The sequence below is a fragment of the Sarcophilus harrisii genome, chromosome 3 (genome assembly GCF_902635505.1).
Source record: "Sarcophilus harrisii chromosome 3, mSarHar1.11, whole genome shotgun sequence".
Classification (NCBI taxonomy): domain Eukaryota; kingdom Metazoa; phylum Chordata; class Mammalia; order Dasyuromorphia; family Dasyuridae; genus Sarcophilus; species Sarcophilus harrisii.
The window spans coordinates 522,365,821-522,372,356 of NC_045428.1; positions in this window are offsets into that span (position 1 = coordinate 522,365,821).

The following is a 6,536-nucleotide window of genomic DNA, read 5'->3' on the forward strand; positions in this document are numbered from 1 at the left end:
TGAAGCAGTTCTTTGATGAAGACACTCCATGAAATTTTTTTTTTGGGGTAGATTTCTATCACCTACTTTATGAAATCCAATCATTCATACCAGTTGTTAATTAATGATTTAAGGAAACACTGGACAAGTGATTTCAGTACCAAAAAGATATAAATAAATTTTAAGTCTTAACAAATACAGAGTAAAATCTACCTTATTATTCTATCTATACTACTGCTTTATCTTTTGACATGCAATAAAGTTTAGATATGTTAGCAATTCTGTGTGATGCCTTTCAAACATCTCATCATTTCATTAAAAATGTAGTAAACACTTTCTAAAAATTCTGCTTATTTTCTCCTTAAATTTACAATCTGACCAAAATTCTGAGAAATGCTAAGTTTAGAAACTATGAAGATTTTGAGAACTTTGGATAAATCTTGTTCTTGTCTATAAAAAATTTCCCCAGACCTAGCAGCTTTGAAACATTACCTTTCCCAAAGTCACTCTACAGAGCACAATAAATTGCCTAGCTGACTTGGAGGTCACCATCCAATTCTTCAATTTGATTTTGAAATTTTTTAGGGATCCAGTGTAAGCATGCAAATAACGTGGTTTAAAAAAATTTTTTTCTACAACGATTTCAAGGTATAATTTTTTGATCTTTGTGATTTAACCTGCTAAACTGCTTCAGTAAAATATCCAAAATTCAAGGAATGTTACAAAATCTTAAAAGTTTTCAACAATCTAATCAACTCCAATTGCTATAAAATTGTCTGCTTAGTCATTTATTTGTTTTTACCAACATTAAAGCTTCTTTTATAATATATTTGAATATATTCATATATATATAAATATATATAGGCACATATATAATTTATATATTTGAATGCCAGACTCTTAAAGGCCTATACTCACAGTATAAATGTGAAACTAATTAAACAAACAATACCAACTGAAGTTTGTCTTCTCTATTATACTCTGCTGTGCTTAAGAAATGATTGCAGAAGTTATTATTAGAGTTCATATGTATCTTGCAGCCTACAAGGACATAACTTTGGAAAAAACCCACTGAATCACATTGGAAAAAAAAATCCCAGAGTAGGATTTTCTCCATATACATTAGATTCCATATCACACCTCATGATAAAGTAAAAGTTATCAAATTTCAGGTTGTCTGAAAAAACTGTTAAATACTGTATTTGTTAAATATTATATTCTTCTCCCCCCTAGTTGTTTAGTGGTAAGACTTGGTATGCAATTAAGATCTGGAAGAAAATTAAAGAATAAATGTATTTTTAAAGCCCTTTGGCAAAGGACTATAATAAAAGGGACAAGACTATTATTTATTATTATTTTTAGAATTTATTTTTTATTTATTTTTTTTGCTGAGTCAATTGGGGTTAAGTGACTTGCCCAGGATCACATAGCTAGCAAGTGTTAAAGTGTCTGAGGTCACATTTGAACTCAGGCTCTTCTGACTTCAGGGCTGGTGCTCTATCCACTGAACCATTTATCTGCTGCAGGGTAATCATTAATACTGTTGACCCTGGCATTTAATGCAAATAAAGGTTATGTGAAATTTGATGTAAAATTTAAATATACATTTATATTGATTATTGAACAACCTAGAAATTTGGTAATATTTGATCAGTTTTGGTTGCACAATGTTGAAATGAACAATTAAATATAAGACCTCAAAAGTTTAACCACAAGTTTAAAAAAATTTTCAGTTAACTGCATTATCAGTACCGAGGAAAAATAGATAAATACAATACACATAAATATAACCCAAAAGATTATTTTAGAGGGCAGTTTCATACTTTTCTTTCAAAGTCTTGACAGTTGCCAAATTGACTAATCTGGGTTTTGCTTCCCCTACTTTCCATTGAATTCCTCAGATAGAAAAGCTAATGAATAATTAAGTGATTCAAAAGCTGACAGCATGAGGGAAAGAAGCAGTGAGGGGCCTAAATAATCCTCTCTTATAATAATCAAAATCTGATTATAATCATAAAAGATGAGTAGCAAAATAAAACTTTTTTTCATCACTTAAAATTTAACAAATTTTCTTATATTAATTTAATACTTTACTTTGTGGAAGATTTCTTTGAAATAGTTGGAATTACAAATCTAATAATTTCCATTAGAAAAAAATTTCCCACCATCCATGTACAAACTCAAGAGCATGAATATCTTTAGTCCAAAATATTCCTCAGTGAATTACAGAGTAAAAACTAAATCACATTCAATCACAAATACATTAATTCAAACGAGTAGTTCTAAAAACTAAAATGCAGCCTTTAAAAAGTTTTTTTTGCTAATTTAAAATTTCATTTTCCAATTGTTTTGATAGAATAATTTTTTGGAAATATATCATATAATTTTAAAATAATAACAAAAATTATGCAGGCTCATTTTAAGTACAAATATTATTTCAAAACCAATGATACATTCCACTTTGCAAAATGACTTTCACTCTAAATCACAGTGCAATTAATCTTTGGAAAACTTTGTATCAACATTTACCCCATGGATTCAACAAGACAAATGTTAATCAGATATAAAAAATACTATTGACTTAAAATTAGTATTCACAAATCGTACAAGGCTAAAAAGACTCCACCTCATTTTATATCCTACCATGTCATCTTGACAATGTTAATTAAAAACAAAAACAACAACAAAAACCAAAAAACACCCTGCTTGCTGTAACTTACCCTCTCCATTAGAAATACTTTTGGCAACAGCCCCACTCTCATCCCTTTCCCTTTGACTTAAAAAAGGTTTTGATGTTTTTCCCCACCCTAAAGACTTTCCTGACTTTTGTTCTTTTTTTTCCTTCTCTTTTTTCCCCCTATCCACTAAATTCAGCTTTACTTTACATCTTTTAACAATTGCACTTAGAATAAATCTTTAACCTTTCTTGTTTGTCATAGATCTCTTCACCTAAAGATATTTTTAATATATAAAATATTGTTATCTATATTCATAGTCATGAAAGATTAATAGTAACTCATTATGGTACTTTGCGGCTTAAGAAGTTACTTTCCTAACAATCACACAAATTTGTTAGTATAAATAGTATACATTTTGCAAATAAAGAAACTTGGGTCACAATAGAGTCCAGGGTTACAAAGTCCTTGCCCAGATTTACAAAGCTACAAGTGTAAAAGTCTAGGTCTTCTAAAATCTAATCCTTTCCCTCTATGTTATCACAATTAAAAAAAAACATTTCACTGGTCCTAAGGTAATCATCCTTATCAGAGAAACTGTCTTTTTACCTTATTTTAGCCAAGGATATTTCATGGACCCTATTTGATGTAGAATTCTATGATTTCTAAATATTACCAAGAGATATAAGAAATTAAAAAGGAATAAGGAATAGATTAAAAAATACACAGGATCAAAGACAGTAATTTTATGTTCCAATTAACTTGAGTACTTTTATGGCTTTTACAATCAGATGTATCCTAAACCATTATCTAGGGTTTAGTGCACACTATCAATAAGGGGACTCCAGTAAAGCACTGCAATCCAAAAATTGACAAACATCCTTTGTTTAAAAAAAAAAAAAAAAAAAGTCAGAGAACATCCAGAAAGTTTGCCTAGAAATATATCAAATAGTTAGAAAGAGTTTAAGAATACAGTAACCTTTCTCATACAAGAGTCTGATATGAACAGATATACTCAAGTCTACATGAAAATGGATAACCTTCCACTCATGGGAATCTACAATTGCTACCAAAAAGATCCTTTTTTTGACCACAAGATTGAAGAATGAAAGTTAAGCTGGCTTCCAGGAACTAATTAAGAAACCCAAGTGTGGATTATACATGTGCTATTTAGGTTACTAAATATTTCAATAAAATGGAATAAAGGAGGAAAAAAAAAAAAAAAAAAGAAAATTAAGATGACTTGGGGTTTCCAGCTATCAGTCTGAAAAAAAAATTAAGGTAAACGCTTAAAACTCTTTCTACTATACCAAATGCTGAATTTAATATGCTTTGGTCAAGGGCTCGACCTTTTACGGGTAGAATAGTCATTTAATATTACTTAGTATACTAGTCATCAAAACAAGAGTATGTTGAGAAAATGTACCTAGGTAATGGACAAATATCTGAAGCATTAAGTTTTCTTAAAACAATACAAAACAAACAACACCACCATCCACTCACCCTACCTCTCACAGTGCAACATCATTAAAAAAAGAATAATTTGACAATTTGGGTTTTCTTTAAAGGTTTACAATCCACTCCATCAAAGGTTATGTGAAAATGAGATAATTTTGAGATCAATTTGAAAAGTAGTTAGCAAAAATCTATTCTATATGGGGTAGCATTGATATTTAACAAACTTTTATCTGGAATGATTCTAGCATAATTTACAAGTTTCTTAAAACCAAGGGAACTGGAAGAGATGTCTGTTTCTTATCCTGTAGGAGGATGTGTGCATATATGGGGAAGGAAAAGGGACAGATTCTTCCTGTTTTTCCACCTCTTGGTGCTTACCAAGAAATCTAGTCTCCACTGACATGCATATAATAGTGGCTATGCCACTCTTTTAAAAAATGAAGGAAGCATTAAGACAACTATCAAATTTATGTTACTAAATATTTCAATAAAATGGAATAAAACAAAGCTACAAAACCAAATTTTCCTTTAAAATCACTACCATTTCTGTATTTGAGGAAAAGGGGGAAAGAAGTCAAAAGTATGTTAAATAATTTTAAAAGAAGAAATATCCTTCAAAATCAATAACACTTACCAAGTACTGATTTGGTTCCTCCTCCCCCCCCCCTTTTTTTAAAAATAGTGAGTATTTATCACCTAATTTTTAAAATGTCAGAGAGAAAAAGGAAGGCTGATAGTCTAAGACCCAGGTTCTTAAGAGTATATTTCACAAATCAGAAGTTGAAATATAATAAACATCATTTTAAAAAGATAAAGGACTGAGAGGATCACAGAATACTTACGTGTCAAGAATGCTTCTTCAAATGAAGCTAACAAATTGTTATCACATAATACCAGTACAGCCTATCTTAACTTGTTAGAACCTAGGAAAAAACAGAAAAGATTAAAAAAAAAAAAAAAAAAAAACTTGTTAGAAAATAGATCATTTAAAATCTTATTTATGCAATATTCTTTATGTTGAAAGACAAATCTATTTTCTAGTCCTCATATATCAAATATGATTAGTAAAAAAAATTTTTTTCTTCCCTTACTTCAAATCATTTATATTAAGTTGAATCGGATTACATATTGAACACATTTTGGTAAAAGTTACTTGTGGGCAACATATCTGAAACCTACAAATTCTTAAGCTCCTTTTCCCCACTTATTATGTGGTGTTAAAGTTATGAACTAAAGTATTAGAAAAAACTTATAATTTTAAATCAAAAGATATTACACATGAGGGGTAATAACAAAAAAAATTGTTTCATTGTTGATTTTCTACCTACAATAAATAAATGAAGGATTGGTCATTATATCAAGACAGGAAATTTTATTGGCCCTTCAGGATCAAAAAAATAAAAAGCACAACATAACAACAAAAAACTTTTCAATTAGCAAGTCAATGAGAACAAGATTATATATAGTTGGGAGGACTCTTACAGTCCAGATAGTCTTTACTTTTTTCTAGTGCTAACCTTTAACACTCTTTACAATTTATCCCATAAAGACATGCAACAGGATAAAATGTGGATGAATCAGATTAGGTTCATTCACTTCCCAAGTATGTTATTTCATTTTGAGAGGACCTTAGTTTTCGTTATGCTATTTAGCACTGCCTAGGCATAGGCACAATCTACTAAAATGTTCCAAATAACAAAGGATGGCAGGGAATTTGGCCAAAGAAATATTCAGTCTTGCAAGCAATAAAATGATTTATTTACAAAAACCACCACTTTTTCAAAATATATCCAATGACCTACAAAATGTCTGAATTTTTACAAGTGGCTTATGGCATAATATAACATTTAAATCTGTTTAGGCATTAGGGAGAAAAAAAACCAAAACAAGCAAAAAAATGTTACTGAACTTTTATAGAAAATTCTTCCTTTTTAATTGAAGTAAATATGGAAACAAAGCAATTTCATTTAAAGAAAAATGACTTAATTTTATGGTAAGATTATTAAATCTGGAGCCAAAAGTCACTTCAGAAACCATCTACTTTAATTTCCTCATTCTACAGATAGGGGATAACAAAGGAAATACAAATACTGCATCTCTGAATTTAATATTTTTATTTTCCTGTTCTAGTTTTAAGGCAGTTTTGGGTGTACAAATGCAAAGTTATAGTCTCAAGAATTTGTGGTCCAACTTTTTATTCTTACAACTCTACAAATATTAAGGTTATCAGAAAAGAGTTTTTGTATTATTTGCAAGCAACTTTATGATTTGAATTCATCTTGTAAATAATTAAAGTAGTAGTAATAAAGAAAATGAAATCACTGCAACTTTTTGAGAAATAGAGATTATTTCAAACACCAAGATTTTAAATTATGTCATAGAGGATATGGTTTTTTGTAATTTGTCCACAATTATTTTTTACCT